Source organism: Sciurus carolinensis, chromosome 1 (genome assembly GCF_902686445.1).
Source record: "Sciurus carolinensis chromosome 1, mSciCar1.2, whole genome shotgun sequence".
NCBI classification, from domain to species: domain Eukaryota; kingdom Metazoa; phylum Chordata; class Mammalia; order Rodentia; family Sciuridae; genus Sciurus; species Sciurus carolinensis.
This window is the reverse complement of record NC_062213.1, coordinates 137,304,672-137,318,095: the sequence shown is the minus strand read 5'-3', so window position 1 is coordinate 137,318,095 and position 13,424 is coordinate 137,304,672. Positions and strand designations below refer to the sequence as shown.

The 13,424-nt window shown below is 36.2% G+C and overlaps 1 long non-coding RNA gene across 1 annotated transcript; it reads right to left on the bottom strand.

Moving 5' to 3' along the window:
* On the bottom strand, positions 1-12,539 carry LOC124980245 (uncharacterized). The gene is made up of 3 exons (XR_007107763.1): positions 12,407-12,539; positions 10,846-10,931; positions 1-132 (listed from the first exon to the last, which is right to left on the bottom strand). It is a non-coding gene; the product is annotated as an uncharacterized LOC124980245 (long non-coding RNA).
* Between the last annotated feature and the right edge of the window lie 885 nt (positions 12,540-13,424).

Genomic DNA, 13,424 nt, shown 5'->3' with positions numbered 1-13,424 from the left:
GTTTAAAGTTGAACACACACTGTTTGTTTCTCAGCTCTCCTCCAAACAACATCTAGGGATCCAGACTTCTGCTCTGTGACTCCAGCTCTTCATCATGTGGCATCTAAGTTCACCATGCTCACCTTCCTCATGCTGAAGGAAAGGGAAAGAACATACATATGGCACCAAATGTGAAAGGTTTATAGGCCAGGCCTGGCAGGGATGCATATCACCTCTGCTTACATTCCTTTGGCTACATTCATTCACACAGCTTCAACAGCTGTGAAGAAGGGCTGGAAATATAATCTATGCGCCCAGAAGAAGAAGAAACGAGATTGGGAAACCGCTAGCTAGTTTCTACCCTAGATAGTAGAGTGTAGGCATACAGTGGATCAAATAGGGAATAAAGGTAGGAAGGTGGGCTAAGCTTTCATCACGAGCAATGGAGACACATATGGTACAGAAATTAGGATCGTGGGTTTGGGAGCCAGGCCAGTGGGTGAAAGCTTGACTCTGCCATTTCCTTATTGTATGATCTCAGATGTTACTTAAAAACACTTTGCCTCACTTTCATCTACATCTGTAAAATGAGGGAAAATGAACCCATTATCTGAGGGTTATATTGAAGGTAATATTTCAAAGTGCTTAGAAAAGTGTTTAGAATAGTACCTGCTGCCCAGTAGGTGCTCAATGAATGTTATCCATTAAAACATTTTGAACAGAAGACTTTGAACATGATTTCTTACCAAAGGCCAAACCACATATCCACATCAGTGGAATTATCAGACTCATGCAGGTGTCCTAATGCTTTCCAACAGAACTAGTGGCCTTCTTAGGTGGACAACCCAAATCTCATCCACAAGTGCAATCATGGATTCAATACATATTTATTGAACCATTGCCACATGCTAGGTACTGTGCTAGGTACTGGGAATGTAATTGTGAATGATAATGTAGGGCTTATAGTCAAATTGCTTCTTTTGGGCTTCCAGACATTTCGACACCTTTACAACCAATTTTCTGTTTAAAGTTTCTTTATTTGAAATGTCTAGAGCTGTTTTTATTTTTCTGAACTGGATGTTGATGAATATAGAAGCAATTTTTCTTTTACATTGATGACATTGCTGGTACCTGAATTTTGAAGTCAATTTACATAGCAGATACAAGATTTACTTTCACTGAAGTTGGTGTTTGGGGATGGGGATGGGAATCCTAAAACAGATGGAAGATTCAATGGTGTTCTTGTCCATCACAAGTGCTAGAAATACTGAGAGAGTAAGCACCACAAATCTTACACTAAATCCTGAGTGTTTCAACATAATAATTATTACAGAAAGTTTTACTGTGAAAGAAAGCCATTGCTGAATATTTCCTTTTATACCCCCAAGGAGTGAGTGATGTTTTGTGAAATGAGCAGCAGGTGGTGAGTTATGGGTAGGGAGATAGTTCCAGAGTAACCAGAGCTTGAGTTCCTGAAGTCAAGACACATAGCCCCCAAACTTGGTTTCTTCAACTTTCATCTGGGATTTTATTCATTGTTTAAGTATTTACTAAGCAGCTACACTGTATACGTATGGTGGAGAAACACGTAAAAACAGTGGATGAGGCATGGGTTTTGGATGCAGACAAACCTGGTCCTGCTGCATTAACTGTATAACTTTCATGTGCTCAAGTCCAAGTTCAACCATTTTCTGTCTTGCTGAAAGCGCTGGAGAACTGACTTTCACAGACTGCTTCACCTGGAAATTCATTTTCCCTGTTTTTGGCTAATGGGGTTCACTTATAAAGGAAATTGAAGGTGAAAGGAGAGAGAGTTTGAAGAACTTACTCTTTTCTCTTCTTGATTTTCCATAATTCTAGCAACAATTGCATCCTTCTACAACCACACCTTCTGCTGATATCTTCTTTTGTGGTTCTGCTCTCAGCTGGATTCTGATAATGCCATTTTTCCCCATTATCCCTATCTCAGCATGGTATTAGTTTTCAATTTTTGATAGTCCCTGGGTACCTCAGTGTTCCTTGTTAGTTCTCTTTAACCAGTAATACCTCTAAAACCATTTCTTTTTAAAAACATTGTATTTAAAATTCTTAGTTAAGTACATCATTCGATTTTTACCAGGGACCTCCCCTTGGATGAGTCACTTGAATTTATTTGTAAAGTGGAAGTTATAATACTTTGTTCTTAGGGCTGTTATGAGGCTGAAATGTACAAAGGGCCCTAGCATTACTGCTAGTACACAGGAAGTATTCAGTAATTATCGCCACTAACATTAACAGCCATTGTACTCTTACACCGAGTGCTACGATGAACACCAAAGTATCCATCTGCCTCTGTATAAAATGTCCATTTCTACATTCACTATACCTAAGTTCTTCAAATGAGAAAACACATAAAGTGCTACCACAATGACAGGAACACTAAAAGCACTCAGTAAATGCTGTTGGCCCTTCAAAGCTCAGCCTTCCCTGCTCTCCACTTCTTCCCATACAAACAACATGTTCCTTCTCTGAATTTCCATAATTCTATTTCCCTTCTTCTACTATCTTATGGTTTAGGTATGAGGTGTCCCCAGAAAGCTCATGGGTGACCCAAAGCAAGAATGTTCAGATGTGAAATGATTAGATGATGAGAATTGTAACTTCCTCAGTGGATTGATTCACTGATAGAATTAACTGGGTAATAACTATGGGCAGGTAGGGTGTGACTGGATGAATTAGGTCACTGATGTCATGACTTTGGGGTTCATATCATATTTTGTCCCTGGTGAGCACAGCTTCTCTCTCTGCTTCCTGGGCTGTCATGAACTGAGTTGATTTCCTCTGCCATGCCGTTCTACCATTGTGTTCTGCCTCACCTCGAGCCCAGAGCTATGTAGCCAGTAGATGGTGGACTGAACTCCTGAAACTATGAACCAAAATAAACTTTTCCTCCTCTAAGTTGTTCTTGTCAGTTCTTTTGGACACAGCGACGCAAAAGCCGACTGAGACATACTGCTATCACTTTCTCTTAGCACAGTGCAATAATCCATGGCTGCTCAAGTACCTACCTCATTACAACCACATTAGAAGCTAATGAGATAAAGTATCCTGGAAAGTACAAAGTACCATACAAATGTGTTAAATTTTAACAAGTTCATGATTTATTATAAGGATATGCAGAGGTGAGCATGGCTCCAAACTTTCATAACTCTTTTTTTTTTTTTTTCAGTCTCAGAGTTTTTCATGACATTATCTTTCCGGAAGTATTTTTTAAGGATTATTTCATACTCGAATGTATGCTTGTGGGGAAGAAATAACTTGAGAGAAAAGACCATTCATATTTCACTACAGTTAGAATTGTCATATGAGTATCTACATGTTGGTACATGTGTACACACACACTATAGTGCTCTGATAACCTTCTTCATTTTCTTATGAAATGAACTTGCTTCATTTTCTTACAAAGACTGATGAAACATCAGATTTGCTATACCAGGATATTATCATGTTTGCACTTGTAGCATTAACCCACAATTATTTTAACATAGAATCAGTACACATGTGTCCCAAGATTTCTCCTTTGCTTTAATGATACTTCTCTTTCCTGGCTTCTTTTCTTCTGTCTGCCTCTGTCTCTCTCTATTTCTGTTCCATTGCTTTTCTTCTTTCCTACCTTTTAAATGTTGGTATTTCCCAGAATTCTCTGGCCCAGCTTTTCTTTTCTTCAAATTTTACATGCCCCTTTCTGTGGGTGAGCTAAACTAGTTGTATGACTTCAAATACCAACTTGTTGACACCAATGTCCAAACCTCTGAGCTTCAGAAATGCCTATGAAATAGTGCTGGTTGACTGTCCCACAGACAGTCTGAAGTCAACATGCTCAAAGCTGAGCTCATGTTCTACCCAGGATTTCTCCTTCCCTTCTTCCAGTCCCTATTCCATTGGTACATGTAGTTTCTCAAGTCAGTAATGCAATGGTTATCTTTTGCCTTTCTTTTTGCCTCCATGTTTAATTGAACGCCACTTTCTGATATTTATCTCTGAAAAATGACTCAAATCCACCCATGTTTCTCCATTCACTCTGCCACCCCCCCATTCTGAACGCAATCATTGGATTTCTGGATTTCTGCAACAGCCATATTATCCAATGTGGTCTTTCTAAATGGCAAATATAACTGTTTTCTTGCCTAAATCCTCCAGGGGCGTCCAGTACCCTCAGAATAAAGTCCAATCAGCCCCTTTGTATGGCCTTGGTACCATGAACAGGAGCAAAGACTTAAATGACCATGACTGAGAGTATCAAGGAAAACTTCCCTGCAGAGGTGACTTTTGAGCTGAGGATCAAAGATGGATAGGTGTTGATTAATGAGGACAGAACACACCAAACTGAGAGAACATATAAACAAAGACACTGGGTGAGAGAGAACTTGGTGCATTTGAAGAAGTAAAAGGAAAATCCAAGTGTTGAAATGTCAGGTTATCATAAACCTTGTTTTAAAACTTAAGGGTCAGATCCCAGCTGAGAGCCCTGACACATACAGGTGCTTGGGCTCTACATAAGTGTGCTTCTTCAGTCACAGGGCATTAGTAGAGAGATGTGGTCTGGCTTCTTCTAGTTATGAAGGACTTTTCTATAGTTTTTACAACTGCAGGAATGTCTACTACAATTTATATGAGAGTCAACCAGATTCAGCATCAAAAGCTAATGTACAAAAACATTGTCTGCAGAAAATACAACATATCCTGGTAATATTATAGTGTGTAGTTTGAATGTAAATAAAAATCAATTCATGCCAAGATTATCTAACTCTTTGGAAATGATATATGCCTCATACCACTATAGCCACTATGTGTGTGTGTGTGTGCTTCAATTTTGATGTAAAAGCTAGAGGAAAATAGTAATTTGTGTTCATACAGGTCACATATGCAACTACTTACCAAATTTTTTTCAGGGAATTTATTTAAATATGCCAACCATCAAATTAGTATATGCATAAATAAAAATGTTCTATAGATTATTCATAATTTGGTGAACCAGGATATCTTATGCTTTTATCCCATAGTATGTGAGCCTCAAGTCTCTGTTCAGTTATTTTATTGTATTTGCTATAACTGAAAAAAGTTAATGATGCCACCTGCCAACTCAAAAGTAAAAAAATAAATAAATAAATTGAAAGGCCTTTAAAGAAAAAAGACTTCAAAATAATAAAGAAACAAGGAAAGAGATGCCTTGGAAAGCAAATTTCTTTTCTGCAGGATTGCTAGGATAGATATGACATCTTAGAGGGAAGGTGGGCAGAATACTATAAAAATCAGAATTGCATGTTTATGGAAAACTTATGTGTTCCCACTAAAGATCATGTAATACATCTTTAAGAAGGAAAGAGGTTGCAACACTAATTCATATTTTGCCAAGAATCCTTTCCGACATCTTAATTTTAGGAATTATCTTTTCAGCTGGATTATCCTTCCCATTGTGACTTTGTTCCTATTTCTTAAGTTTTACAATACTCACCTTGTTGCAATATTTTTCTGATTCACCGGAAACTGTCATTGACAGGTAAGTTAGAGATTAGAGAAAGGAGAACGTTGTCAATGAAGAATAATGAACATTTTGGAGGACAGTCTTTGGGACTTTATATATTGTATAATTCTGTATACTATATAATTCTATGTCACTTCATAATATTTATTCTAAGGGGTATGTTGAAACTAATATGACCTTTAAAAGAAAATATATCTTCCTTGCCTTTTGATAGTCTAAACATAATTTTAAATTTATTTTGCATTTTGCTTTTTAAAGATTCATGATTTGCTTTAGCCCAAGATTTAGTGACTGAAAAACTTAAAGTAGTTAATAATCTGAGATTATTTTTCCTTCTTCTTGTTTTTCTTTTATAAATACACCAGATGGAAATTAACTGTCCAATTAAATTAAACAAATTAGGTGAACATTAATATTACCATGACCAGCTTCGGCACCACTAATTGCTTACTGAGTATTGCAACAGTGTTCACTAGTCTGAAAGCAGAGTAACTTTGCCACAAATCAAAAAAGGCAGTGTTAGATGTTACGGTAACCCGCCTTCTGGAGGTGGGGCTCATGTGAGGAGCATCAGAATACCAGGCGATTAGAAATGGTTAGTGGATTTGCTAGACCTCGTCCTGCTCCCTTTAGGGTAAAAATGGTGCTTCAAGCATCCATTTCCTTGGCCCTGCTTGAGAGAGTCATGCTGGGCCAGACTAACCACATCTTAGAAAAGTTCACACAGGTCTGACTTGGGAATTAATAGAAATGACTATACCCATCATACATATACTGAAATCTAAGAAGATAAAATTTCCTTGTCACACTGTTCTAAAGCAGACATTCAATTAAATTCAAAGAGCACATGTCTGCTCTCATAGGAATGACTATGAGCAATTAAAAGAAAAAACAGAACATGTGACAAAAGAGCTACTTCTTCAGAAGCGTGGGAGAACTAAGCCTTAGAGATGGTTCAACACTCTGTCAGTATGTTAAACTGTGACACGGTTGAAATTCATCTTAGAAATTCTTTTATGCTCCCCTCTCCCCACCCTACACACCCTTAGCAATTCCCTATCCCTCTCCTCTTTCAGCCCAGGCTTAATTACTCTCTTCCTTACCCAAATGTATCTACTCCAGGACTCTTCTTTCAAATTCCTCCTAAATGTCTAAACCTAATAAACCAATTCAGGCTAAAATCTTCATGAAAATAGCCAATTCAATAATTTTATATTAAGTGACTGATAGACATTGTGACTAATAATCTGATTCAAGCAGGTTCTCTCTTCATCATTTTAAAAATTGGAAACAATTGGAAAACCCTACAATAAGGGAGTAGTTATATAAAGTATAGTAGAAAAACCATGTCTGTGGAATACCTTATCTCTGGGTTATTCTGTAGCCATCAAAAATAATACTTTTGATTGCGGGGTATGGTGGCACACACCTGTAATCCCAGCGGCTTGGAGGCTGAGGCTGGAGGATCACGAGTACAAAGCCAGCCTCAGCAAAAGTGAAGTGCTAAGCAACTCAGTGAGATCCTGTCTCTAAATAAAATACAAAATAGGGCTGGGGATGAGGTTCAGTGGCAAAGTGCCCCTGAGTTCAATCCCCAGTACCAAATAAATAATGCTCTTGAAAACAACATTGAGTATTATCACAGTTTGAGAACATGCATAGGAAAAAAGACAATGAAATGTAATAGTAATTTAGGTTATTTTTTCAAAGTACAATTATATGTGATTTTTATTTTTTCAAACTTTTAAGTATTTTACAAAATTTCTTCAATATAATTTTCTTGTGTTATATAATCAGAAACAATGAACATTGTTTTTAAAGACAATTTCTCTCTAGAAGAGTTGTAAGTCTAGTCCAAATTGAAAGATTTAAAAGGAATTATTCCTACATTATTATAAGCATTATAATACAGTTATGTACACAGCATTATGAGAACAACTAACCACCCATATCAGAGATGTAATATTTAATATGCTACCATCCCCAGTGATTTTTTCAGAAGTCTTTAGTATTTTAAGGAAAGGTCTAGTTAATAAATTATTATCCAAAATCTTTTGTGCCACATGTATTTCAAAACTGACTTTCTGATAGTAGAGTGAAACAGACATTATTACCTCATGTACATATATGACTGCATGACCCATGTGATCCTACAATATATATCATCAGAAAAATGAGATTATACTTTATTTATGTATGATCTATCAAAACATATAAATGCATTCTACTGTCATGTACAACAATTTAGAACAAATTAAAATTTAATTAAAAATTAAAGAAAGAAAGAAATATTTTTGTTACATATTCAGAAAAGAACCTGACTTTTGTGGATTTTAGGAAAATAATGTGGTAAGCATATCTTATGCAGCAGTCCATAATCAAACACAGTAATATTCCTATTGAGTGAGGTGAGTCGGGATTATAAAGCTTTGTCTCAAATTTGGCCACCAAATTTGTTACTAAAAAGTACTCCTTTTGGTACTCCTTTGGATTTTTGAACTGCAGATAATGGATTGTGAAACTATATGAAATATGTGGGGACTCAGAGCCTATGAAAGACGCTTTCTTCCTTATCCATTCCCAACTCAACCAGCTCATTATGCTCAACACCAGCTCTAATTTTAGGAGTCAAAACTAAAATTCACATTAGCACATATCATGTTTGATCACAGACACACACTCCAGTAGTGAAAATGCTCTAATTCTATGTCTTAAAAACACAAGCACCTCAGGGACCTGCAGTTGTTTTGAAGGAAAAAGAAATATTACCATAAATTCAGTTTGTAAACATTTAAAAACATCAAGAGATATGTGAGTCATCTAGGTAGAAGTAATGTTAATGAAGCTAGAAAAATGCACTTCTTGATACATTTTAAAGATCATCTCTACAACAAATTCTTCTTAATCTCTTTTGGAAGAAAAGTAGGGGCAAATGACAAAAAGACTGTGGTTTCAGAACTTAACTCTAAAATGGCTGAATTTGTTGACGCATAGTTTGGGAGAGATTTTTATCTATCTACCTATCCATTTATCTACTATTCGTCTATTCTAATATATAATATTACTTACATATAACATATAATGTGGGATTTCTTTCAATTTTTTTTTTTTTTTTTTTTTTTGTGTAATGAATTATGTGCAATGTCTGAACTACCGGTGCATATCACTGAGGGCAAGTAGAAACTTCCAAGAAGTGACAGATAAGTGGTTTGGGTCAGGGTTGCTGCCAAGAATGATTCACTTGAAATCAACCTTGACAGTTTTCCTGCTGACGAGGCTGACAGGAGGGAGGACTAGAACAAAGGTTAAATTTTTCAGTTCTAAAAAACTGTGCTTTAAGGCTTGTTCCTTGCACTCTGCTAGTCCATTAAGATGAACCATTTAATTTCCTCATGTGGACACAAGATCTTCTGTCAAACGAACCATACAGAGCCTTTGACAGAAAAAGAATGTCTCCACAGGTTTGATGCCTGTTGATTTATTGATGCAAGCTGACCATCAAGATCTAAATTGAACAATGACCTCTAAAAGTAGTTTAGTGATCATTACCATCTTCTCTCTCAGCAACCCTATTGCCAGAATGACAAACTTACAGAAAATTGGCTAATTTAACCTCCTGGATATCTGTTCAGCTTCTGACTGGAAAAATAAAAGTTGAAATATAGCCCTTGAGCAAAAGCAGGTGAGCAATTGAAGGGACACGTGCACCCTATGAGTCACTGGAAGTTGGCTATTTTGAACATTTTCATCACTGTCTTCACATACTAAACTTCTTAGTAACTGATACAGATTACTGTGTGCTATGAATAGTACAAACAGAGCTTTGAAAACTTTTTTTCTATGTTAAACTCATATTTTATCAGCCTACTAGAATTTCCTGTTTCCATCATCATCATGCTAAAATAATTGTTCCCTAATTAAATTAATTAAATGTTAATACCATTTAATGCTATGTGTACTCACAAAAAAGGATATTCAGGTCTTGCCTTCCAATATCTTATAATTTTGTAAACACAATGATAAGGTAAAGAGACACAAGTTATGTGATAAATGATTGCATAAATTAAAGAGGTAAAACATTTGAGAACAAACAAGACACCTTAGGTAGACCTTTAGTTCATGAGTAAAGAGACAATTATAGGAGCAAACCACAGGAGAATCGCTGGAAAAGAGCTTTTCTTTTAAGAGAATCTCTTAAAAGAGCTTAATTAACTATTTAATCAAGACAGTGTTTCCTTAAGGACAGCAAATCTAGAGAGTTTGCAGATTCTGTGACTGTAAAATAATGAAACAGGTAGAAATATTCCAGGACTCCTATCACTTTTATTCTCAAACTTTGCAAGAAATGGCTTCAGAACTAAAGCCCAGCAAATTCTTTGGATTTGAGTTTTGCCTTCAGCCACATGTCACTAAGATCAAATATGCTACTTATTTGAGATTAGTGCCAGGCTTGTGCTCAAAATGTCTACTGAACTCAGTTCAATAGTGACAGTTCTCATTACTATAGAAAATGAGTACCAACACATTAGATATATCATTTGATACATTTTAATGGCATCCATAGGATAATTGAAGTTAATAGACATGTTTGCTTGTTTTCTGAAACTTTCACAATCTTTTAAAAGAATACCTTTGAGAAAAGCATCTAACTACAAAGTGGTAGAGTTCACCCAGCTGCCACTCTTGCTCTTTAGCGAGCAAGTGTGGATTTAAGGTTCTAGCTAAAGACTAGTTTCTATAGCGTGATTTCAATAGATGTATAACTACCAGAAATCATAAGAAATGTGGTATTCTGGAGATAAGAATGTAAGTCTACTGGATTGAGAGCTGTCATTAATGCTTCAGAATGTTAAAAGTAAAATGTTGTTAAAACATATGAATTCGTCAAAGAGATGCCTAGTAGAGTTTTTAAACCAAACACACATACACACACACACACACACACACACACACAATCTACAAAACCAAAAGCTTTCCAAAAAATGGAAAGGATCATGGAGAATTTTCCAGACAGATTTTGTTTCTTGAAAGTCAGTTCAAGGTTGAATAAGACTCTGAAAGTGCAGAGAATTAGAATCTTCCTGCCAAGCATTTTCCCCAAGACTTGGTTTTGATTTTGTTATAGGTTACTATAAAATTTCTGCCTTTAAAACTTCAGCCAGACTACATATTTATTCATTCATTCAACCATCAAGTGCCTACCGGATGCCAGTCTCAGAGATACAAAATGAACATGCAGTGACTCCTGTACTTCATAAGTCTGATGGACAGGAAAGAGCACATTGAGAATCTCAAAGGCATTCAATAAATATAAGGTGATACAAGGGGAAAAACCCACTTACCTCAATTTGGAGAAGCATAATATCAAAAGTAACAAACAGAAAGGTGGTCCAGAGAATGGAAATGGCATTTACAAAGACACAGAAGCCTGAGAAAGAAAGGTACATTAGGGTTAGGATAAAATAGCTCAAAGTGACTAAGTGGGGATAAAGAGATAGGCAGAAATGATCAGGGATTCCAATATCATATTCTGAAGTTTAAACTTCATCCTGAAACTAATGGAGACAAAATCATTAACAGATGTTAAACAAAAATGAAATGATCAGAGACCAGATGTGGTGGCACACACCCATGATCCCAGTGGCTCAGGAGGCTAAGGCAGGAGGATCACAAGTTCAAAGCCAACCTCAGCAACTTAGTGAGACTCATATAAAATATAAAAAGAGGTCTGGGGATGTGGCTTACTCAGTGGTTAAACACCCCTGGTTTCAATCTTCAGTATCAAAAAAAAAAAAAAAAAAGTGATCATTGCATATGAGAGTAACACTTTGGAGTAGTATCAAGTAATATACCTGATACAACTGGAGATTTAACTGGCCAAAGTAATTGTGAGAAGAGTTACATCTGTTTCCTTAGAAGAGACATCAACTTCTTTCAAAGTAAAGACTAGATACTTTTCCTAACAGCTTTTGTCCTTGTATGTAAGACCACCACCCAAAGCAAGTTGAAGGAGAAGGCTTTACTGTCAGAGACCATCTGGGAATTACTGACAGTACTTGAGATTTTGTGTTCATCACCTTCCAATCAAATGCATCCCACGTGAGGCCCTTTAAGCTCTGCTTGCAGTAACCCATGCAGATGCAAGAAACAGCAGTAGACAATAAGAACTGTCTACATGATAAAAGAACTAAGAAGCAATTTAATACAACTTTCTCGTAATCATTTATCTTGTTCAAATCATATCTGCAACAAAAGTAAACTGCTATAATTATTCTGGTAATCCACAATCTTCTTTCAATATAATCACTAATTTTATTCTTTCAATATAATCTTGTTTTTCCAGAAAAAAATATTTTTGTTATTACTGCAAATAATTTTTATTTATTTAGTTTCTTGAACTGGTAGCACATTTACATAGTTTGTTCAAAAATTAAAAAAAAAAAAAAGATAAATAGCAATGGCTCCTTTCCCCCTCTGTCATCTATCTGCCAAGTTCCTATCCCTATAAGACAGTTCACGCATAGTCTCTTCTTTCTTTCTCTTTTTTTTTGGTGGGGAGGGGACTGGAAATTTAACCCAGGGGCACTTTGCCATTGAGCCACATCATCCCCAGCCGTTTTGTTTTTTTTTATTTTGAGACAGAGTCTCACTAAGTTGTTTAGGGTCTCCCTAAATTGCTGAGGCTGGCCTTTAAACTTGTGATCTTTTCATCTCAGCTTCCCCAGCTGTGGGATTACAGGCATGCACCATTGCACCTGGCTCTTCTATTTTTTTACCCTAATTATGATATTATTTTGGCACTCTTCTCCCCACTTAAAAATACATCTTGGAGATGATACTAGACAGTTCAGTCTGCCATAACAAAATACCATAGACTGGATGGCTTAAACTACAGAAACTTACTTTCTCACAGTTCTGGAGACTGAAAGAGCCTGCATGGTCAGGTTCTGATGAAGCTTCTCTTCACAGCTTGCAAAAGGTTGCCTTCTCGCTGTTGTCCTCACATGATGGAGAGAGAGCCAGCAAATTCTCTGGCGTCTCTTCCTATAAAGGCACCAATTCCATCATGAGAGTTCTGCTGCACAGCCTCTCCTAACCCTAATTAGCTCCCAAAACCCATTGCCAAATATCATCACATTGGGTTTAGGACTTCAATACATGAATTTTGAAGACATAAGCATTCAACCACTAACAGAGATCTTTCTGAGTAAACACATAACCGACTTTGCTATTTTTTTCTTTTTTACAGCTGCATGGTATGCTATTGTTATATTAAACATCCTTGATGTCAAAACTGGGAAAATGAAACTTTCATTAATTATTCTTTGTTATTAGGAGCTGCAGAAATAAAATGAGAAGACTTGAATCCTAGAGATTGAAAACTGATGTTTCTGGTAAGATTAGACATAAACTGGAATTACATTCTGATGATTGATGGGAAAAGTATCAAAATTCAAGCAATATGTTCAGTGCATATTCATTAACACATCTTTATATTCTCAAAACTTCAGCTTTCTGAATCAAATATGATTGAAAAGTTTTGATAAGAAGATCTGACTGTATTTGAAGATGAAAATCATACTAACAAAGACATATAGCTATGAAATATATTTTTGTCATATTATTGCTTATAAGTAATAGTCAACTTACACCCAACTGCTATTTGCCAGGCTTGTTATACAGACCTTTCTAAACATATGTAGTGCATATTTAGGTTCTGAGAAAGGTATTAGATAGAAAAAGATTTAGTGCTTTATATAAATTAAGTTCAGATGGTTATTCAGTCCAGAAAAGAGAAAGAACCAAGACTGAAAAAGAGAAAAAGTGTGGCCACAAAATTCTCCTGGACAACCTAAGAGCAAAATGCAGAGGTCTGAACTATTGCTCTCTGAAGGCAGAGTGGGGAGACAGTAAAGTGAAG